Below are 25,157 nucleotides of genomic sequence, written 5' to 3' on the forward strand. Positions count from 1 at the left end.
TACTATCTGTCCCTTTAAAGATAAAGTATTCCATGAGTGGCTGAGGTAGGCATGTGTTTGGTATATAAATGATGTTTTATTCTGGATTTAGTTCATGTAAGAATGAGGTGCCAATAAGCTCAATTTCTTTGCTTTTCCTCAATCTGAAGAAGAGACTAGCAGAAATCTAAACTATGTGCTTAATTTTATCCTCGTGGACTCGTGCAATTTCATCATTTAGAGGAATAATTGCATTCATTTTGTCACAGAAATATTCTTATACTGGCTTCACATAAGTTGGGCTGCCCAGACACTCTACCTGGATATCTTTATTCAATTATTCATTCATTTTTTCATTCAACAAATTAATCTAATATTTATTAAAGCCCTAATATTTATTAAAGCCCTACTAGGTTCTGGGCACTGGGGGTATACTCATGAATAATCAAGGCTCCTGTTCAAACGGAGCTTATATTTTAGTGGGAACCGCATATAGGCATACATTTATTTGCTTGTTGTCTAATATAATATCAGGAAGTGATAAGCACTATGAAGAAAACTTAAAGCAAGAAAGGTGTTCCACGGTGAATGGGGTGCTTTTAAAGATGTTTAGGAAAGGTATCTCTAAAAAGATGACATTTGAGCAGAGAGATCAGAATAAAGTAAAGGAGCCAGTCATGCATCCCTGGCAGAGAGATCATAGGCTAAGGCTCACTAGCAGGCATGGCTGGGAAAAGGCAAGATGGAGAGTGAAAAAGGGGAAGAGTCATGAGAGATGATGGCAGTAAGGTAGACAGGGGCAAGGTCATATCGGGCTTCGCAAGCAAGGAGTTTTGCATGTTATTCTTATGACAGGAAAAACCACTGGGAAATTACAAGGAGGGTGCCGATTTGAAATAACTTACACTTTAGCACCCTCTCTTCTTTATGTCGTGGAGACTACTGTGGTTGATAAAGGAGAAGACCAGTTATTATGAGGCTATTGCAACAGTACAGGCAAGAAATGACCTGAGTTTTTTGGGCTTAGGTGTTACCGGGAACCATGAGAAGACAGTTAAAAGGATTTTTGATCAAAAATGCCTGCAGACTTTCTATGTCCTCTTTATAATAGAATGCTAACTTAGTTCTTACTTCATGGAACAGAGATTGGGAAAGAATTTACACATTCATTCAACAAACACTGATCTTTAATATTGAAAACAACAGCTGCTCTGTGCTTGAGATTAGAAGTTAAAAGAAGGTCTGTTCAGTGGAAAATAATGCACAGCAATCGGTTCCTCACATATTAGCTACCCTTTTTACTTTTTAAAACCTTTTCCCATTCTGACCTCAGACTCCTCCATTACGTTTTCTGCATCCGTGGGACAACTCTGGGACCATGGCTGCTCCTAGAGGCTGCTGCCTTTGAGGTGCTCTTGTCATCTAGAGTTTGAGAATGAAAGGCATGGATTAAAATAGAATACAGTCTATGAGGGGCATGTGCACGCGCACGTGCACACACACACGCGCACACACACACACATCGTAAGTCCAATATGCGATTGTTGAATCTTCTAATCTTCCCTTTCACAAATTTTACCTCTCACTATTAACATGGTTAGGTGATCCTTCAGCCAATTAAGGTATGGAATTCCTTTAACTCATGTTTTAATTCTGGTAAACTCAACTCTCCCTATTCCTTTCTTACCTGTTCATGTTAAGCTTCTACGCGACATACACTAAAAATTTTAAACTGATTTCCTTGAAGGTCTTTCCCATTGTTTGACATACAAAGGTACATCTTCTCTTAGTAATTCCACAGCTCTCTGTGTTGCCATGGATATTGTGAATTCAATATCTGTTCCCAAAGTTATGTTTCTTTCTTTGTCTTAAACAAAGGGCAGCTATTAAACTGATTGAAATCTTCCAAATGAAACATTCAAAAGTAGCTGGTTTTCCAAACCAGCAAGATTTAAGCCCTGGGAGTGAACATTTTGGCATTTAGTAGAGTGGTAGCGGTGTTCCCTGTTACATGGGTCTGCCTGTGACTCCAATGGAACCTTTTAATGTCATCTATAATTCAGGGTATATAAGAGTAGAGAGAGGGGTGTAAATGAACTGGCAAACAGTTCTTAAAGCTGAGAATAAAAATACCCACCTAATATTTCTGAGAATAGAGGTTTTGAAATTGAAATTCTGTGGATTCCTAATTATAACAAATGAAATTTCAGTGTGACTTAAAAATTATTAGAGAATCAAGGAAATAATATGACTGCAAAAAGTTTCGTGTAGTATATATATAAAATATATAACTATATATCACGTTGTTGTTATATTTTTAATTTTGAAAATACTCTATGTGTACAACCTTAACTATATTTTCTTTAGTGTTATGCTAAAGATAAAAAATAAAATGAGGACTTGGTAATCCTCCCCAAGGTATGGGTGAGCTACACTGGACTTCCTCTACCACACAAGCAGTGCTCAGGAGTGTGCCAGAGGAGCTTGGAAGGGTTAAAGTTTTGTCTGTGACACTGAAATTGAGGCCAGCTGTAGGTCATATTCACGTCCCAGTCACAGGAAAATGAACCTGTGAGACAGAACCTAATTATCTGCTAAACCAAAAGCCAGTCTCAGTTCAATAACTTACGACAGAGCTAGCAGCCAGATATAGTGTTACCATGGCAACTTTGGAAAAAGCTCCACTGCAGTTGAGAATAAGGAGGAAGGGAAAGAGAGTGTAACCCTAAATGTGCTGTAGCCGTTTGATCTCCGACAAGTGGGTCTATCTAGGAAACCAGGTTATTCTGTATGTGACTGCCATTGTCTATTCACTTTAATATCTGCTACAATTATTGAAAAGGAAAATGCAATTACAATGTCTTCTGGGCTTAAAAACGATTCCACTCTTTAATGGCTAAATGGGAATTAATTTTAAAGAGAAAAGTATAAGCTTCCTCTTTCTCCTCCTTCATGCCATCCCTAAATACAGATAAAGCAGGACACAAAGGGTGAGAATTCTTGACTACCTCATCATTGTCATGAATGAGGTCTGTGTCCATGAAATTCACTGTCAACCCTATTTTCCTCTGCCTTGCAAATGCCAAGATATATTAAGGAAAACTTTCAGGAATTGAAGCAATACCATTTGCTTTTCTAAGGGGTAGGAGAACTGGAGAGTGGGAAAGAGAAATTTTTTTTCTGTGGATTCTGCCTAAACTTTCCAGTGAAATGATTTCCTTGGGATATTGAGATAAGAAGATTCAAATGCTAGAGAAAGGGAAAAGCCCTGTCAGGTTGGTCATTTTTCTTCTTGCCAGTTCACCTTCATAGTTCTTTCTGGAATACCACTGGAATTTCAATTTAGGAGATCATATGGCTTTATGCACATAAAAACTTCAGAAACCAGTTACCTTGAATACTGTGAAAACAACATCTCACTAAAAATATCAGCAGGTAAGAAACAAGAGCTTATCGTACATCCATATGCACTTTGAGGAAGAATTCAGAAATATATTCCTCTATTTCTTTTTCATTCCCAATGGAGGCAAATCATGCTAAAGCTTGTCAGTTACAATTATTGGATTTCAACATATTTGACAATTTTGGTATGTCATTAATGATGTAATAAGACACATGTAGCACATAATGCTATCACTTGGGGTTGCTATCCAGCTGTAATACCAAATTTGAATCACATAGATATCTACGTATAAACATATAGATATAGCAGCGTGTTTCTTTGTGTATAACTCATGAACCCATTGGGTTTGGAATAAGGAGAGAAAGGAATATGGAGATGAATAATATCCTTTTCATATGCATGAATAACTTTGCAGTAATGCAAATGAGAAAACACAAAATGGAAAGTAGGTTTCTTCTAGCAGAAATATGACTAAGAACATAGCCTGAAATTTGCCAATAAATTAGAATCACTTATGATATCTGTGGATTTTCTTTAAGATGTCACATCTTTTAAAAACACTTTACCCTACCCTATTATATTATATATTCAGTATATAATTATGTAAATATGGAAATCCACAACTTCAAATTCCTTTAAACTGCCACGATGCAAGAAAGGGAGCTTTAGGATTGTATGACAGAAGGTGTGTTGAGGTCTGGGGGCAGGAAAGCAACACCAAAGGGCAAAATCAAATTTCTGATTAATTTCCAGGTAGAAGTAACCTAACTTCTGCTTATGATCCTAACTTATTTTCAAGTAAATGAAGCCAGAAATTATACCCCTTTCTAAGATAGATGTTTCTGAGATCAGATTATTAAAAGGCTTGCAAAGATGCCAACTAAAACAATGAAGTTCAATACATTATTTGGATCTTGTTACTCCTACTACAAGTTTTTCTCTTAATCTTTTCACTTATATAAATTAGTTAGGAAAGTAAATGAAGCAATTTTATCAGAAAAACATCTGAAAGAGCTATTGATTCAAATGCTTTTACATTTTAGTCTCATCACACATGATTAGCTTGCAGATATGAGCTTACTAATGATGCAAAGCACCAAATTTCACCGGATTCTCTGTTCCACTTTAATTCTCGGGAAAGATATTAGAAGCACTAACAAAGAAATCATACTTTTTTTTTCCTCTTGGTGTATTTAGTCAATGATTTTGAAAAGATGTGCCATGACAGTCTTTCTGAACTGTTTCTTTGCACAGTTTCTTTAGCTCCATCATCAATATTTCTTACAGGCTTGTGGGTAGGTGTGTTTGTGTGTGTGTGTGCTTTGTTTTTTGTTGTTGTAGTTTGTTTAAAAGTCTGGCTGCCACCCAGGTTGGAGTGCAGTGGTGCGATCTTGGCTTACTGCAACCTCCCAGGTTCAAGCAATTCTCCTGCCTCAGCCTCCCAAGCAGCTGAGATTATAGGCATGTGCCACCACGCCTGGCTAATTTTTGTATTTTTAGTAGAGATGGAGTTTCGCCATGTTGGCCAGGCAGGTCTCAAACTCCTGACCTCAGGTGATCCACCTGCCTCAGCCTCCCAAAGTGAGAGGATTACAGGCGTGAGTCACTGCGCCTGGCCTGCTTTATTTCTAATTACAATCCTAAAATACCAAGTGAGATCTGTGTGAAGCATATGCTCCAACCAGCATAAAAGCCTTGATGTGTTCAATTAACATTAAAAAAATACAATACAATAAAAATGTAGCTGAAACTAATTTTACAACTTAAAATAATTTGCTTTCCATATGGAAGGTATTTAATGTATTTGTTGACTGAGTAAGTGAATAATTGAGCCTATCTGCTAAGGATCAAGATTTGATTATCTGCATAAAGACAAAAGAAGAAAAACTAAAGTCTGAATGAAACTTAGAAAAAACAAAAAAAGACTATGCCCTATGCTACCCCTGGATAAGCTCCATGAAGAAAAGATTCCAGTTTTCAAGGTTCTTAATTCACTCACTGAAAAGGAAAAGAAAATCTAGAACAATAGTTATTACTATTGTATCTACAATGTTAAAATGGACTAGAATATTCTAGAATGTATGAAAATTTAGTGTATAATGAAGGTGGAATTACACATCTCTGATTTTCACTCCCTCCCGTAGAGGTTGTAAAACTAGCAGTGAAATAGGGAATGTTTGCCTATATTCAATTTTCTCTTCTCTCTCTAGGACACTAGTGACCACTAGTGTAAAACTAGGAGTCAAATAAGGAATATTTTCCTATATTCAATTTTATCTTCTCTCTCTAGGACACTAGTCTCTTCACTGACCCCAGTCTGGAAAGTTTCATGGTGTTCTATATGATGGATGACTACCTTCAGATCGTATCGTAAAGTCTTCTCTGTTTGATAGTTAACTATGATAAATTCTATGATCCAGGTCTCTAGGATTAGGTTAATATTTCTGGCCATGCACTTTAGAAATTAAAAGTAAAACCATTTCTTTCTTACGATTCTATCTCTTCCAAACCAGACCAATTTGTTTAGAGCTCATTACACTTGCTATAAGTTTAAAAAATAATCTAACCGTCACTTCAAATCCTCTGTGTATTCTATTCTTGATTGCATCTTCCTTCCCATGAAAGAAATAAACGTTATGGATCAAATGAGTGGACAAAAATAGAGCAACAGCATAATGTTAGGAGGTAATTATTTTGGTTTTCCTGATATCATTCAACTATACAGTCGATCACTTGACTCTATTAATTCTACCTTCTAAATTTTCTCTGATCCCTCTTTGCCTTTCTAATCCCACTGCCATTACCTTCATTCAGGCCATTATCATCTGTTCCAATGAATATCCACAGGGAATCATTACATATAATTATATATAAGTGTATTTATCAACATAGTAGTGTTTATATTAGTTAAAAATAAGGTGGAAGTAAATTCAATGTACATCTGTGAGCTGACTGGTTAAATAAATTGTATTAGTGTATCATAAGACAGTAACACAATAAGCATATGATAAAATAATATGTGGGAAAGTATTCAGTATGTAACAATTGAAAAACAAGTGACAAAAGATTATAAAAATATTCAGTGCATGTATGTGATGGGGGAGAGAGATAGGACACATGAGTTTACATTGCATGATAATAGGAGATATTCTCTGGCTGATGAGATTAATAATGTTTTTGTTTTTCTATTTAGTCTGGAATTTTTCATTTTATAATTTTATACAATGAACATTTGCTACTATTGATCTATAAGACTTTATTTTGTTTCTTTTTCTTTTGTCCCTCCCCAGACTTTCATTTATTTTGTAAAAAACCTAGTTATCTTTAGATAATGTGAAAATATCTTAAATTGTTTTAAAATAGTTCAAGACTAGTAAGTTTACTAACATTGGAATAGTAAGTTTAACTGCATTTGCAACCAGTAATATTATCTTTCCAGTTGAACATGGAAGGGTTCCAATCTTTTCAGGATATGAACCAACTGAATAAGACAGGTGTTAAAATGTGTCATAAAATGTGTTATAAAGAAATCTGCATATCTTTCTAAGCAAAATATATTATTTAAGGAGAAGGTTGAGATAAAATGTCCTCATATTATGGTTAGGTTCATTTATTATCAGATGCTTCAAAATTGTTGATGTTCATTACGACAGGTTCATAGTTTTTCTTCAATATCTACTCCTTTTTTTCTTCTGATTTTTAGCTGGGTAAATAACTACCTAGAATTAAGTCTGCATTTTCGTTCACCCCTCTTCTCCAAAACTTTGTGTAACTTGTGATTAAGTTCTAAGGGCATAGTAGATTCTGTTTGTAAAAATTCCAAATTGTTTCCTTAAAAGGGAGTGCAGTGCCTTTATTTTTCTCCTTTCGTTTCTACCAGAGCAACAAGATGGAAGCAACCTGATTCCTAACTTCAAAGTATTCAACCATGTTTCTAGAAGAATGATTTCCTAAGCTATGTAGTCATCTCTAAAGTTTTCACTACTGCTTCAACATCTTCCTGTGGTACCACATTCATACCATGCCTAAATATCAAAGTTCTATTAACTGAAATACAAGTCCAAGGGGAAGTTAATGCTAATTCACAAAAGGAATATGATGATTCTAATTCTTTTAGTACCAACAGGTAGAAAAACTTTATGAAATCTTCTCTGCCTTTCTTTGTTGCCACAAATTGCATCCCTATGTAATCTACTGTGTCATTAAATACTGCCAATTGTAGATTCACGAAATTTCTCCCACTTACTTCATACTAACTGGCCCTAGTAGTTCTTAACTTTGGGTGATTTTAGTCTCCTTCGAAAATATTATATACATGATTAGATTACCTTTTCCAGAAAAAAAATAGACATACACTCAAAATATTACATGTACTCTCATAGGAACATAAAACCCTAAAAGTCTAGGGGCATGTGAAATTCATGCTAGGAAACCCTGGTTTATATCTCCATTTTTGTTCTTCCTACACATTGCAATAGTTTTTATTTCTATCTAATAATCCCTTATATCTTCTTATTTCAGCATTCTCTGTCCAACTCTTTCTCAATTTGTGTGCTAGCCAGTCATCTAGGAGCTTTTATGAAACACACCTGCACATTCTCTACCCCAGACCTAGTGAGTCAGAATTTAGGGGGTAGGAAAAATGGTGTGCCTACATAAAGCTTGCTCAGCAGTTGTGACAGGTCCTCTGGATTGGAGTATCAAGCCATACTGACTGGAAACATTAATCTTGCACTTCACATCCTTGCGTCTGTCCCCAAATATTTAAAAGGTCCTCAGTGCCTACTTGATTGTAAAATTGCACAGTCCCCAGGAGAGCCTCCCTGAACTCTGTAGCTACTCCACCAACTGATTTAAGCTTACCTTTGATTAGGCACTCAAATTCTAACTTTCCAACAAATGCACCTGACTTTGCAACAACATTCATTGCCAAACATGGCCCATCTTTCCTGTTCCTGAACGTTTGTATATACTGTATATTCTCCCAGAAACCCAAGCCCTTCTATCTCTTTCTCTAGAAATTCTTCCTATCTAGGGACCAGCTAAATGTAGCCTCCACCGGGGAATTGTTCTTGATTTTCAATGAGTAAAACAAATGACTTTTCAGGCCGGGCATGGTGGCTCACACTTGTAAACCCAACACTTTGGGAGGCCGAGGTGGGCGGATCATGAGGTCGGGAGATCGAGACCATCCTGGCTAACACGGGGAAACCCCATCTCTACTAAAAATACAAAAAAATTAGTCAGGTGTGGTGGCGGGTGCCTGTAGTCCCAGTTACTCTGGAGGCTGAGGTAGGAGAATTGCTTGAACTCGGGAGATGGAGGTTGCAGGGAGCCAAGATTGTACCAGTGCACTACAGCCTGGGTGACAGAGCAAGACTCAAAAAAAAAAAAAAAAAAAAAGGCCTTTTCTAGAATCCCAAAACGTCAAAACATTGTGTTTACATCTCCTTGAAGATAGATCACATTCTGACTTTATAACTTTTTTGTTTTTTAAACAAATTCTCTTAAGAACGTATTTTGTAAGGAAGGAATTCTAATTTTATTTTGTATTTCCCACCTACGTCGCATAGGATCGTGTGTGTGTGTGTGTGTGTGTGTGTGTGTGTGTGTTTTCCTTTTTCTTTTTTTTTTGATGTAGTTTTGCTCTTGTTGCCCAGGCTGGAGTTCAATGGCACAATCTTGGCTCACCACAACCTCTGCCTCCTGGGTTCAAGCGATTCTCCTGTCTCAGCCTCCCGAGTAGCTGGGATTACAGGCATGCACCACCATGCCTGGCTAATTATTTATTTTTAGTAGACATGGGGTTTATCCATGTTGGTCGGCCTGGTCTCGAACTCATGACCTCAGTAGGATCATGTTCTGTGTAGATTATGAATGAATGAGTAGATGGATAGAAGGATGAATAAAAAGATTTAAGGGTTGGGAATCCTGTTTATAACTGTATGTAATTTCACTGGTTCATAGGGCTTTACAAAATAATGAATTTAACAATCAAAGTTTATCTGTTTAAAATTATGACTTGAGACAACGTTGAAGATATTAATGAAGATGAAGAGAAATCATCACAAGGCATTGTGGTAATCCCTCCATACTTCAAAACGAGAGATAGGTAATGTTAACATTTTCCATGAATATTGTGTCTAGAAGACCCAAGGCTTTACTGAGCTAAGATCACTCTTGGAGAGGGATCAAGACAAAACACCAGGAAAGAAGAAATGTCTTCCCCTCCATGCTTTTAAAGAAATTGTAGTATTCTTCTGAAGGAGAAAGATGTACCAGAATAAGTAAATTAAAAATTTTAAACATTCAATGCCAAGCTCCTAAAAGCCCTAAAAATAATTTCTTTTCATACTAGTAAAGTATGAAATTATTTCTATGTCACGTGGGTTGAAGGGTCAAAAGCTCTGATGCAATTTAATGCAAGGTCCCACCTAACATAATTAAGTACTTATTAGTCATCATTGGCTCTAGAATACTTAAAATTTAAAGCTTAAAACTTTCTTGTTATGTCTAAGAACATAAAAGTGAAAATACTTTTCAAAAGATTTGAAGTTTCATTGAGACCTGCTTGATTGAAGTGCAAAATCACTTGATAATTGTTAACATTTATTATTAGGTAATCAAAAGTTAATCTGGATATGTGTATACACAGCTTGTATTTTTAAATCAGAGAACATTTTATAAAAGTTTTGCAAAACTAAATAGCACTGGCTGCTCTTGCTGTTTTAAAAACTATCAGTGCTTATTAGTGATTTTTCTTACATAAAACTTTAAAAACCAATTTTCTCATGTTAAGAATGAAGAAGGAAGTAAGAATATGGTTTTATAGCTTTAAAAAGTCATAATAAAACACTCAAATAATCCTCTGATGGTCATGGAAATCCCAAATAAGTCTCAAGAAGACACAAGAAAAGGCTTGGAGTAGTAACCCAAGATTTGTGAAATGAAATTGATTTCCATTCAAATCAGGTCTTTTACTCTTCTTGAAAATGTCAAGGTGTCAGCCTTGGCCATTACGAGACTGTGATTTATAGTTGAGACAAAGCGATAGTACCAGCTGACTGTCTGGAGCCACGGTACAGTGTCTGGCAAGGCTGCCGATGACAGCCACCTCTTTTCTTAACCAATCAGCAAGGCTTAAGTAAGACCCGAGTCTTTTTTCCTCTGTCTTGATAAGGGAATGATAAAATGCAATCTGGAAGATTTACTTCGTGGGAAATAAACAAGCATTGTGAAGGGAAATAGGTATCATTTTTCCACAGACTAAATTGCAAACATTGTTTATGGCAATCTATATTTCAGCCCTTTAGAAATACATATTCATAATAGGACCATAAACAGATGTTCCAAATATGACAACTTATTTTAATATACTGGAAGCCACAGCATAATTTTGTAATTTGATTAATTAGTCAGAAGAATTGTGAATGTTAAAATACATTTTCAAACTCTCTAAATTATATTTATGGCTTTGCTCATCTGCATCACAACAAAAGCCCAAAATGTTTTGCATTGGAACCATTATTCATAGTAATTTAATCTCTTTCTCATTGAGAAAGATTCCTAAATAGTAGTTCTTGATAGTAAAATGTTAAAAACCACCCAGGTCATACTATGATAAACAAAAGAGCAAAAAGGTAAAGGATAAGTAATAAGAATCTAACATCCTTATTTTATAATTGTAGCCATCATATATACATCATACACACAAACAAATTAATTCATAAACAAAAATAAAAATTTCCAAGAATCAGCACACAATTATCTCTAATTTTGGAGGTAAAAGTGGGGAGGATATAAAATTTGCTGTAAGGAAATGGCCTGATTATATGGTGGTTAAGTATAGACACAATAGGCTACAGAAAAAATAATCATTTCTTCTTTACTGAACGATTTCTAGTAATCCTAAATAATTTTTAAAATTTCAAATTCCTAAATGAAACCAAATGCTGACTTTCCTGGTATATGTCGTATATTAAATGCTTATGGAAAGTTTAATAAAGGTAATTAATCTCATGACGCTCAAGGTTGAGATTTGCTGCGGCAGATGTTTTATAGTTTCCATGCTGTAAGAGGACATTTGGCAAAATAAACTAATGTTGCCTGCACATTGATAGGTACCAGTAAGTTTACCAAGACAAACATTTCAAAAGCCTATCAATCATCATTATATTCAGTAATTAAAAAATGTGTAGTGGTGGTTGTGTGTTCCTTTACATTCCCACCTGCTTTAAAATCCTTTCACTTTCTACCATTGACAGACCCTCACTCATTCCTCATGACCTTGATAGGCTAGTCTTCTTTTGCCTCCCTACATTGGCCATCCAATCAGAGTAGTCCTTGTTCATCAAATAAGTGGATCCACATATGGGCAGGTCACCAAAACAGAGCCAATCCAAGATTTTCTGACAACTGACACTGATGTTGGCATAAAGAGAATCTTTTTGTTTGTTTATTTTTTCTGGATTCACAGGCTGTAGGATGATGACGCATGATGCAAGTCTGAAGTTGTATATGGCCATCTTTGCCACCACATTCAGAAAGCTTACCTGAGAATGAAGTCAGCATTGGAGAGAAAGAGAAAGAAAGAGGGAGAAATATCAGGTGAGAGAGGAGGCAGAACCAGTAGAGAGAACTTGGGGGAGGGTGGGAAGAATAGATGCATTGATCAATAAATATCTTATTTTAAACTGCCAAATTATACTGAGGAACTGACGAATTCCATGTGGGTTTCAGTCTCAGGTAGAATCTCTCCACAATGGCAACAAAGATGGTCACTAGCTAGTCCAAGCCTCCATTCTCTTTCAAACTTGCAATCCTTGAGGACAAAGAAAAACGATATTTTTCTTTTTTTTCCAATATTTATGTTACTTCTAAAAGAAGATATTTAGGAAAGCCTGCATGAAATTTCATTCATCCGTCAAGACCATACTGGCCTTGAATAAACTTTATAAGCAGTTTTCATAAAGAAAGTCAACATTATGATTAATAAAATACGCATTCTTATAGATGTGGGTATTCCATATAGAAGCACATCTTATAAATAGGTAAATAATGGGCAGAGATAATTTCTTGACTCAATCACTAAGAGACAAGGTAGGGATCACTTTTTCATCTCTTAAATTTAGAAACACATAGTCCTATTATTTATCAGCAAATTGCTCTTTCAGAGTTACAATTAAAATATTTTAAATCGTAGAGCTGAATGCGAGAAAATGACCTAGAAAGAATATACAAGCTGAATATTTTTCTTTCAAAGTAAGATGAGCACTTGTTATATGTCTAATTGCAAACAAAAATACATTATCTCTTTGTCCCATAAATATATTTGGTTGTTTTTAGTCAGTGCACTAGGTGGCCCTCACTAGAGAACATCCTATGGAAAGAAAACACGTTTTCTTTAAACGTAAGATACAATTCCTTTGAGATTCTGTTAATCACTTTTCCTCTCTAATTGAGAAAGTCACCACACAAATTAGAGTACAAATTTCATTCTTCTAGAAAGAACCTTAAAAGTTGACATTTCTTTGAACAATTGTTTCAGAAATCCTTTTTTAAGTACATTTTCATTTTCTGGCATGGCTTGAATTGAATTCTAAACTTTCTGCTGCCTGTCCTCTGAGCCCCTCTGGTGAATTTAAATAGGCTTCCCTATATATTTAGTACATTCAAGAATTCTTTGTTGCCGTGCCTTCTCTGCTTTATTATTAGAGAGCTGCCTCGGAAGTACAGCAGCCAGTTTGTTTTCTGCCATTAATAAAGAGTCTACTTTTTTTTCCCACTTCTTTGAAGAAGTTGAAAAGGCTCCATGTTGGGTGGGAGGGAGGCCAGGAAGAGAGGGAGAAATGAAGGGAACTGCTGTGGTGTAATCCCCCAACAAAAAATGTTGTCTAAAGTAGAAACCTCCCCGAGGTTTACAAACGCCCAGGCTGGGCTTTAGTGTGATGTATAAGACAGTAGTAAGTTACCTACACACTGGTCCTCCCACGCCCAAGACTAGGAAGTGTACTACACGTAAGGCACTGCGTTTCAAAATTCTACAAAATCAAATGCTTCCGTTGGCTGGTGTTTCATTGCCACCCAAGGGTTTTCCTAGAGATGTCCAGAAGCTGTAAAAACAACCACAATGTAAATCTATAATTTCTGATACTTCACTTATATGTCTGGAACAAATACATAGAAGGATTTCATAAAGACCTACCAATTTGGATGTATAAACTACCAATGTTGACTCAAGGCCTAGGGAAAGCTAATTCAAAGGCAAGGACACATGATTCCACAGAGTAGTCACTTGAGGCTCACAAATCATCAGACACCTATTGACAAAGAGGGAGAAACTTCTCAGAAAAGAGGCAAAGTTAAATCTGCCAACACAAAAGAACCCAAAACACCTCCAAAACCTTATATGGCCAAGACAAAACCTAGGAAGTTTTTATTCTTATTTACTTGACCTAACGGATATAGCCCATGATTATTTTTACACCTGTATTGTTCGTTTAGAAATTAATTATTAAGGTAACAGACTTAAAGCACATTACTTAAATCAATAATGAAAAATTTAGTTCACCTTTTCAGAATTTTTCACTTTTAAGTTGTCCATAAAATATGCATGAAATTAACTGCTTATATAAAATGAAGCTATTTAATCTTAAATTCACTTAATCTCAATTACCTTCAAGTTCCACCTGCTTTCAAATTCCTACAAGTAAACTATTACATACAAGTTAATATTATTGGCTGATAACGTACTTCATAAAGTTACATTTAACATGTAGAGATGTGGAGAAAAGCAACATTTAATGAAAATTGAAGCTAGCTCATTGAAAAAATGGTGTGAATCATTTTATGAAGATATCTCAATTTTTACACTATTTTTACTAAACATTTTCAAGAAATAAAGACATATAGGAAATATATATGCGACTCACTGTATAGTTGGTCACTGAAAGATATGAAAACTAAATAGGATGATGATATATAATGACGGTACCTAAGTTTCTGCATACTACATATGTATTTTCAGAGCTACACTAAACGTCTATTTCTCAAATGTTTACAATGGCCCAGGATTTTTTTTTTTAAACTTCTCTATATTAGGAACTTTGTTTTCCTTATCCAAATGCAGTCTCTAAGGGATCAGTGGGATTTGAGTGCTAAGTTAAATGTCTAGTAAAAAATTAAACAAAAGAATCCAGGCAATCAAAATGATGCCTGCATTTGCTGCCTACAGAAATGTAGGCTGCATTGCATGTGTAAATGGCAAGAAAATTTGAGCATTAGCTAACCCTTTATATACTGCTTTTCTCAAACTCATCCAAACATGACAGCTTGTAAAACCGTTTACATATTTAAGGTTTATTAGACCAAGCCTAGGCACATGTACCAGCATGTCCATTTGAAGAGGAGTTTAAGGCAGAACATCCCTTTCTAATTTCATTAGTAATTAACTGGTACTGTAATTCTCCTGAGATACTTATTTCTCTTCAAGACATTATTAATGTAGCCTAATGCTTAAATGATTTCAGAACATCTCTACACCTCTTCTGTAGTTCCACTGGAATACTAAAGTGTTTGGGACTTTTATACTGAAAAAGATATTGATCCCATGAACCCTGAAATGAAATATAATCATATTTAGATTTGGCAAAATTCCAGAGTGGCTTCCTTGATGGATCCTAAAAGCCTTTAAAAAATGCTATTTTTGAAAATTGATGTTTTCCTTACAGAGATTAAAAGTTCAAAGCATGAGTATCACAATATGAGCAGAGCAATACAGAAGAGACAAAAGAAAAACTAATACTTCATTGGTCTTTGGTACATGTTGAAGTTGATTTTTTTTTGCTAAGAAAAGGAACTTGAAGTTCACAGTAAATTAACAAACAACATGGGAAAGAAAATGAATCAGGCAGGGGTTAGTATATTTATGTAAAACAGTGATTGGCTATTTCAAAATTAAAATGTACAAATAAGCTGGTGTCAGAAAGGAGATGATTCCTCATTTCCACCGCATTGAGCAAGCTCACATCGGCAGCAGACAGCCCTTAATATATGCGTCTGGCTCAGGCTGGTCTCCCAACCAGGAAGCCATCGAATTGTTAATATCACTGCTTTTTTTGTATGCAACACACATCATTTTCTCGCTCTTTGTTGTAGATCTCTCCTTTTTATTTTAAGCTTAGTATGATCTGATTTTCCAAATCATATCATAAAGCCCTAAAACAATATTGTCCTGTGACAGCTGAGACAGAAATGCAGAAAAAGTGGCATCTGTCTATGCACATACCGCATAAAATGGCTTATAGAAACAAAGTCACCCACTTAAATCTACACACACCTTTATGAAGTAAGAGAAAAGCTTTATCATGAGGCTCTCAAAAGACAGTTCACATAGGAGGGTTACATAGAGAAGTTCCATTCGTGCAGGATGATCAGTAAAAAAACATTTTATATGTTTATGGTGAAAATGAACAAACATCACTGCATTCTCAATTCAGCTTTGGTATATTTCTTTTATGAGACAGAAGTTAATATATAGTGTGGTTCATGAATATGATAACATTGAAAAATTTTCACATTTGAATAACCTATATCTGATATCACTATAGCCAATAAACATCTACCCCTTATACTGTTTTGGAACTAACATGATGGAACCTCTTATAGATGTTATTTATGATCATGTTAAAACAGGTGTCGGTAAACACATACTTGTATGTGATATTCTTTTATATAAGAAGTACTTTCAGATCCATTGTGTGAACATTGCTATTAAATGTAATCAAGCTTCTGTGTACATGTAGACACACATACATAGATTTCTTTGTATTAACAAACTTATGGTTTTAAAAAGTACTCAATTCCAATGAGAATCAGGTCAAAAGAAATAAGAGATAAATACTACCAAAACTCTTTACTGTTTATATTACCTCCTTTCATTTGTAGCTTTAAACCTTATATTTATACATACACATACACACACCTAAAATTTCAGAACTTCTAGATAAATGAACTAGATGATATAAATAAAGGATCTGAATAGGTACAGTGTACATACATGCTTAAACATATTCTGCATGCTTTGTACAGATGCATGTTTATGATATTGTTATATTAATTTTTAATAACTATGACTACTAGATGATTTGTATTCTATAATATTTCAAGTAGGTATTATAAGAAATTTTTAAAAAGATGAACAAAGACTCCATACAGTATTCTAAAATACATTCATAAATTTATTTTAGCAATGCAGAAGACACATAACTTATGGCACCCATCTAAGGCAATAGTTGAAAGAATGAAGCCACTTTGTTGCTTCTATTATGGAAAGTCTGTCATCTCCATTTTGAATCTTGATATTCGTAACGTTATTGTAAAATTTTAAAATATATTTAGTATACTGATTCTATCTCCAATAAAGACATATCTGATGTGGCAATGGCTATTAAACTTTCAAATATGACATATTACTTATGGTTGGAAGAGTTACCTCTGATAAAACTAAAATTCTTATAAAACTAAAACTATGCAGTTCATATGCAGTTGCTAGTCAAAGCAGTTTGACTTCATAGGTGGCATTTACTGTTTTATCTCACATAGGCCCATGATATGTACACAGTAAACTGTAGAAATTTTTTAAAGAGACATATTTTCCCAATTTATTAATGAAACTTTCACTCTTGGACTCTCGTAACAAAAGAATTGTTAAGAGTTGTTAAGACATATAAAGTATGTTGTTTGGATAGAAGACTCAGAAAGCACTGGCAATAAATACAAAGTATAAAACAGCATTCTTCTTAAATCGGTAGTAAAATCTAATAGGGTCAATAAAGGAGATTGTAAATCATGTTATTTCTAGGCCTCAAGCATGATTATAGCTGTGTATGACATAGTCTAAGCCATAGTTATATGGAGACATACAGGATTTATTTAAGTAGCTAATGTATATATTTCAATGCATATGAAAGAAGTTATAAATATAATTCCCTCTCTTCATTAACTGAAGAGATACCCTCTTATACTAGCCACCTTAAAATGCACGAAAAGAAGCATTTTAAAACACTTATATTTTAATTTTGCTTCTTACACAGGTTTCTTATATTGCTTTTGTATGATCGTTATAATACAAATGCTATTTCAGTGCAACTGTGTAATCACTTTAGAGTACAGTTTCTGACAATAGTATTTTTGGGGTTGGGTCATGGTGAAAACATACTGATGATAAGGAAAAGCATTGTTCTTTTCTCCTAGGCAGAATCTATGTATGTTCTTTTGTTCTGGTGGTAACTGCAGACAATCAATAAGGTCCAAAGCTGCTGGTTCCCCTCCGCCTAGGTCCCAAGAGCCTGACTTGTGATGTTACTAAAATACCTCACAAGTTAGGGTCTCAGGGACTAGGAAAAGTCTGGTTTGATGCAGTAGAATTCTTCTTCCAGAAATAAGGATAGCTTAGAAATTACAGTTGGGTTCACTTAGGCTTTTACCTCTAAATACTATTTAAAATACATAAGTAGAAATATATATGATATATAAAAGTTAGGATGAGCTGAGTAATCACGACGACCGTTTATAGACTAATTCCAGACCTTAAAATAATGAAGAATATGAGAAACAATGCAGACAATGAACACGTAAGAGTCATTCCATTAGATCCATAGAAAGAGACTAAACATGGGTTAAAATCTGCTTCTAGCAGATTTGTACAGCAACACCATAGCCTCTATTACATTAAAGAAGGATTATATGCCAGTTAATGGGACCCTAATTGAAATTTTGCTTCTCATTACACTGCTATACAGCACAACTGGTAAGGTGGGCCCAGGACATATAACACTTTACATCGGATTCAAATATATACCGTTGCAGTTAAGAACAAAACAAAAACTTTTCTGCATGTCATAATTTAATACCTCTGAAGCTTGATTTTTTCTCTTTGAATCTCCAAACTATTCAGACAGCAAATATTTCCACGCATACTCTGTAGTTATTTGAGCAATGCCACTTGATAAACATGTAATTTAAAATGCTGGCAACATCATAAAAAAAACCATGATTCTATTTCTTGAATAATTACATTATAAAGCTCAATACTTTTAAAAATACACAACCCCAATCCTGTATATTCACTGAATTTCCTCCGATCTTTTAGCCTTGTTTGTGGTTCGAGAACAGAATTTGTACTTTAGGAATGATCCAAGGTTTAGTAGCATAGAACGCAGGGTAAAACAATCGGACCAGCCATAATATAAAAGTCCTGGCCACAGAAGTGGAATCTGGCTCTTCTGAGGTGGTTGATCTTAAAAGGGAAAAGAGGAGGAAAAAAAAAATGGAAAGAATTAGAATGTTTTCCTGTAGAACAGGTGAATCATCCATTTCCAAGTAAGCTGCAAGGAAAGCTATGCTGCACAAAATATTTGCTAACTGGCCCCCCTCCTCCACCCTAGTACCACACCCCTTTCCAACCACCACCCCCCACCCCCTGTCCAGATCTTTACTCTGCCTTGTAAGACTTTAAATATTCTGCTCCATGATGTAATGCATCATTATATAAGATCTCTTTCTGTTTATCCTTTGATTTCCCATACTGAATCACTTATGGCTTAAAATAAATAGTTAAAAAACAAAAACCAAAAAAACAAAACAGCAGCACTCACAAAAAGCGAAAAAATAAAACAGCCCTTAGATCTAAGTCCATGCTTTTCCCTAAAACTGAATATGGCTTTACAGTTTTTGACCATAGCATTCAACCAATTATCAGAATGAAAAATCTCACCCCTCCATAAATATGACATTAACATAATTATACCACCCCCATCACGGAGACCCATCCTCCTTAGGGAATACATCTGATGCTCCAAAGATGGAAATCAGTCAGATTTTAGTTGCTCTCCAACGTACCTTTGCTTCTCACTGACTGACTGGCTTTTACCCTCCACGCACTCACACGCCACCCCCTCCCCTCGGCTAGACACGGATGCCCGAGCGAGCACGCGCGCGCACACAGGCATACAGACACACAGCGAGAGGCGAGGCAAAGCATCTGATGCTGACTCAGAGCGCTTCTGTGAGCAGGGGGTGGCAGCGGCTGGTATTTTCACTGCGCTCATCATTAACATTAACTCACAGTCTAGCATCCACCCTCTCCCAGACCTGCTGGACTGCAGCATTTGCATGACGCTGTCACTCTAGCCTTTGCAGGTCAGATGATGGAAGAAAAAAACAGAAAGAAAAGGAAAAAGCCTCAAGGCTGTCTCATAAGAAATGCCTTCATTTCTTCCAGGGTCTCCTCATTTTTTCCGCCTTTCTACTTCCTCCCTGGCTGTTTCTCAGTTGTTTGACATCTTTCCGGAAGAAACTGTCTTGTGCTTCATTGAGCCAGTCGCCAGCTGGTCCTCCCCTCACCTCACACTCCTGATCCCCACCCCTTTCCCCCGCTAATCAATAAGACGGATCTCCAAATGCAGTTGTGGAAACAGGCTCCGGCACAGTCTCATCCTGGATCCCCTACCTCAGGAAGCAGGCAGCCAGGCTCACACGTGATAGAGAGTAGTAATGCCAGTAATTCTTTAACAGCCCTAGACTGTATTCCATGCCTTCATTTTCCCCACCTTGGTCGAAGCAAGAGCAAAGGGAACTTTCCACTTCTATATGAAGCCCCCAGGCAGCCCAAGAGACACATGAGTGAGACCAATCTGTATAGATCAATCATTTCTATGTGATAATGAAAAAAAAAACCCTATGATTTTAATAAAAGTAATTGCTTAATATTTTTATTAGCTGTGCTCTCATTTCACAGGAATTATAAGACCTGCCAGGATCTGAGTCATCAATATGATTTAAACTGTGTTGAAATCCTAAGTTGCTTAATAAAATCAACCAACAGAGATATTAGTATATTTTACTTTTTTTTAATTTAAGAACTTTTAAAATAATAACAAATAGCTGTGTGGCAGTGGATATGTAAAAGTCTTTGAGACTGAGACATGTTTGCAGCCTATAAATATGAACCATTGACCATATATGTTTAAATAAAATATGGATTCTTGTACATATGTGGAGACAACCTATTATATGTATTATTACAAAAGGAAGTAAAACATTTGACTGAACACAAATGTGTTTGTGCTACAGTGTTTCACAACACAAAAGGCAATATATAGGTATTTACTCAGTTCCTTTGTTCTTCAATTGCTCCCTTTAATGACAGAGTGTGGTAAACTGCCTACCTTTCCTTTCTACATGAACAGCATTTCTGAATTACTTGCCAGACAGAGCTAGCCATCAGTGACTCTGCAGCATACAAGAAATACATACAAAGGGAAGCAAAGTACGGCAATTCTCAAGCCAACTCTAATGCTGTCTGGTGCTGTAGAAATTTCAGTTTACTCACACAGACAGATCCCAGCATGCAGTGCGGCACTGCAGGCTCAACTAAGGTAGCAGATTGGCAACAGATCTGTGGCAACAAACAAGAAGGACAACCATTCGCAGAGGTTCCAAAGAAAACATCACACAACCTATAAAGAGATAGAAGCATCGGTAGTAGGGTATGTATCTCTAAGATGAGTTCCTACAGGCTCCTGATTTGAAAGCAGAAGAAGAAACCTCTCAAACGCAACAACAAAAATAGAAAAAGAAGTTGGCACCAGAAGGAAACAGAATTAAGAATATACTGTAATAAGAGAGAAAGGCAAGAAGGAAAATAATAACAGAGGGAAGAAGAAAGGGAAACACAGAAATGGGAAGAAGGAAAGGAAGAATGAAAAGGGAGAGAAAGAAACAGATAGTGAAAAATCCCTAAGCATTGAAGCAACAATCAAATACGAAATTAAGTTTCTGACCTGGAAGAATAGGAATAGTATTCAACAAGCTTAGAATCTAATGAAAAACTAAAACAAAAATTAACGCATGTGCAGCATAGCTTAAAATACTTGTCATTAACATTGAGATTCCTGCTGACTTCTTCCTGTCCTATGTGGATTAAATAAATCGGTCATCCCTTAATCTCCCTTTGCTCAGACCTAAGTTTTTTTTTTTTTTCTTTTTTAGCTCTTGGCATCTGTATCCTTTATGCTATTTATTTTTCTAGACAGTTGTCCACAATACTTTGGATAAATTAATCTCATGACCTTGCTATGGCTATCAGACATAAAATGCCGACTATTTTAATAATTGAACATGTGCTTACAGCAACTGCCTACTGATATCCCAGCTCTGTGGACTCCTAACGAGCACTGCACTCCTAGTTCTGTGAATCAGAAACAACAAATGCAAATACAACTTTTTTTCCCCCTAATCCATGCTATCTCTCTATTACGTACAGAGATAGACACACACACAGGCCTTAACTTTACAGAAGGCATAATGATATTAACTGAGGAGTTTAGAAAATCAAGAGGAATAAATATTTGCAAAAAAAAAAATCATACTTATAACTGAATGGCCACACATTTAAAATATTTATATCCAGATAGAGGTTAGCCAGGTCCGAGTACACAGGCTTCTGGTAGGACTTCCGTTAAGGCCAATGGGAATGCAGACTTGATGAAATCAATATTTATTTGAAAGAAGATGTTGTAATCAATGAGTTCAATTACCACTGTCATATACACAGGTTTAAGGTCTCTTCTAATTCTTAGCATCTTATCATCAACACAAAAGCATCCCTAAATCAGAGTTTATACTTTGACTGTGGCTAAAATATTTACAAAGTAAAATTTTGATGCTCTTTTACATTTAATTTAAGTCGTATAATGCAAGTATTGCCTTGCGAGATCAACTATTTTTATGTTTTTGGAGATTTGTTCTGTTAACTTTCTAAAAAATAAGCAAGACAGATCTGAATTTAACATCAAAAAATATTTTCAGTTAAAGGAAGTAATAACTGACTACTCTGAAATACTTTCATACAACCTGCCTTCTACCTTACTACTAAGGCAGGAATCTTTTATTTCTTACAAATGCCATTTGAAATCAGTGCTAAGAAGGGGATCATATTTAATTTCTTTAGTGAGATTTGGAGTAAGAAGGATAGAAGACAAAAGACAAAAAATCAACTACAGTTCAAATTTTGACTCAAAATTCATGGATGTGCAGAATATATTATTACCTGCATTTTTTCTTTGTTTTACTTAACCTGCATTCTCCAATAAGCTGTGACCAGTCACGTGTAGATATTTAAATTTAAATTTAAGTGAAAATTCATTTTTTTTTTTTTGTTGCCCTAGCCATGTTTCAAATGTATAGAAGGGCACATGGTGGTGGATACCATTTTGAACAACCTGGATATAAAACATTTCCAACCCTGCAGAAAGTGTCATAGGAGAGTGTTGACTTAAATTTTCCTCGTGAAAAGTTTTATAGCTTAATAGATTATTGGATCTCAATATTTTCTTTCAAGTCTCTTTTAAGAGAATGAAACTATGTTGACTTATCTGAAGGTCTAAAATAAACAGAATTTCTTTTGACTGAAGAGTATCTATTGTTTTTATTTACTAATAGTCTGGAAATATGCATGATTACTTAAGGAAAAAGGGTATATAGATACTAACTTTGAAATAGTTGATAACAATACCATCAGAAGACACAGAAAACTATTCAAGCTAAAGTCTCCAAATAAATATGAGGTGTTTATTTGTCTAACTTTTCCAGAAATGAGAGTCATTCTCTTTTTAGAGCCAAACAACACATATTACATATTTCTGCTTTCAATAAAGAAGTGATGTAATAGTAGTGTGAGTAGCAAAAGTTAAAAAAAAAATCTTTTCTAAAAATCCTGTTAAGGAGCAATCAGCAGTTAGGAGCAGACCTTTTTTTTTTTTTTTTTGGAGACAAGAAATAGTAATTAAAGGGCAAGGGAGACAAAAATCAGATTCTTGTGGACTAGGATGAACTGGTTGAGAATTTTCTTTTGTTTTTGTTTTCGTTTTTGTTTGAGATGGAGTCTCACTCTGTCACCCAGGCTGGAGTACAATGGCGCGATCTCGGCTCACTGCAACCTCGGCCTCCCGGGTTCAAGTGATTCTCCTGCCTCAGCCTCCTGAGTAGCTGGGATTACAGGAGCGTGCCACCATGCCTGTCTAATTTTTGTATTTTTAGTTGAGACGGGGTTTCACCATGTTGGCCAGGCTGGTTTCGAACTCCTGACCTTGTGATCTGCCCACCTTGGCCTCCCAAAGTGCTGGGATTACAGGCGTGAGCCACTGCACCCGGCCCTGGTTGGGAATTTTCTATGGAATTAACTGAGGAAAAAACCCAGATGATATGAGTGTGTTTGTGAGTATGTGTGTGTGTGCGTGTGTGTGTGTATATCTTGGTATGACAATTTTGATTTACAAATCAGATTCTAGAACTAATTATTTTAAGCAAAATTAAATGTAAAATGTAAATTTATATGAGTTATTACTTTAAAAGGTTCACAATGAAAGATATTGGTTTTTAACCAGGAAAAAAAAAAAAAAAAAAAAAAACTTGACCTATATTTTCTTTTAAGATTTCGGTGTTTGGACAAGAAAATGACTCAGTGTTAAACTCAGGCACTTTATGACCGGGGTGCAATAGGTTTGTCAACCTGAAATTACTTTCTTTCTCTTTCTTTTGAAAGAGATATACGTAAGTGTAGAATATCACAGCTACCATGGAAAAATAATCAGAGATTTCTCCTCCTTTTAGGAATGATCCTGGCATGTAAAAATCTAATGTTCATTCTTGTATTTGGTAATACAAAAAAAGTGATTGTAATTCATTTTAGTAATCTTTCTCATGCCCTCCCTTCCCTGTTTTCTTTCCTCTTGCCCTCCCCTTTTCTGCTCTCTGCAAGTGTACCACCCACTTTCCAATCTAGTCTGTCTGTCATCGGTATCCACAAGGGGACCCCATTCAAAGCACACTACAGAGATGACACTGAGATGAGGGAACAGAGCAAGAAGAAGAACTTGAGGAAGGTCTTCAGCTAAAAGTGATGTGAACTTTGTTGTGCAACCACACATACGAACAACTAGGTCTTGAGGATGCTGGCCGAGTGTTTCTCTTTCAGGGAAAAGGCAGGGAATGATAATGAAGGGCAATTTGGAGACCACAAAAATTATACCCTAACAAATTATATACAAATCTGAGGCCAGGTGGCTCACTCCTGTAATCCCAGCACTTTGGGAGGCCGAGGCGGGTGCATCACCTGAGGTAAGGAGTTCAAGACCAGCCTGCCCAACATGGCAAAACTCCATCCTACTAAAAATACAAAAATTATCTGAGCATGTTGGTGCACACCTGTAGTTACAGCTACTCTAGAGGCTGAGGCAGGAGAATTGCTTGAACTCGGGAGGCAGAGGTTGCAGTGAGCCGAGATCATGCCACTGCTCTCCAACCTGGGTAACAGAGCGAGACTCTTTCTCAAAAAAAAAACAAAAAACAAAACAAAACAAAAAAACACACATACACACAAATCTGGAAGAGTATTTTTCAATAGTTCTCCATATTATACATACTAATAAGTAAATGTTTCTGCTGGGTTGATGTGCTTCCTAACAGGTGAGAGAGAAAATAATTAATCCTGGCTTTTTAAGAATGAGTATAAGTGAGAAGGCTTCAAATGACTTCAGAATTACTGTCTTATTTAGACTCTGAATACTATGGTACAGGATCAGTAAAAATTTATGTTTTAAGTAACGTAACTATAGAAAAATACTATTTTCCATATGGTAGGCTATGTACAACACCATGAAACAAAGTGAGAAAGTAGAAAAATAACGGATCCAGGAGTGAGAAAAACTGGTTC

General features: G+C 35.7%; 1 long non-coding RNA gene across 1 annotated transcript in view; it reads right to left on the bottom strand.

Moving 5' to 3' along the window:
- The window catches only part of LOC112621387, a 33,733-nt gene extending 14,391 nt beyond the window's left edge, over window positions 1-19,342 (bottom strand). The window contains exons 1-4 of the long non-coding RNA XR_003118720.1: window positions 19,283-19,342; window positions 18,493-18,680; window positions 13,587-13,701; window positions 1,308-1,401 (exon numbers count right to left, since the gene is read on the bottom strand). This is a non-coding gene — a long non-coding RNA (uncharacterized LOC112621387). The remainder of the gene's footprint in view (window positions 1-1,307; window positions 1,402-13,586; window positions 13,702-18,492; window positions 18,681-19,282) is intronic.
- Window positions 19,343-25,157: the final 5,815 nt, after the last annotated feature.

The sequence above is a fragment of the Theropithecus gelada genome, chromosome 3, assembly GCF_003255815.1.
Source record: "Theropithecus gelada isolate Dixy chromosome 3, Tgel_1.0, whole genome shotgun sequence".
In the NCBI taxonomy this organism is placed as follows: domain Eukaryota; kingdom Metazoa; phylum Chordata; class Mammalia; order Primates; family Cercopithecidae; genus Theropithecus; species Theropithecus gelada.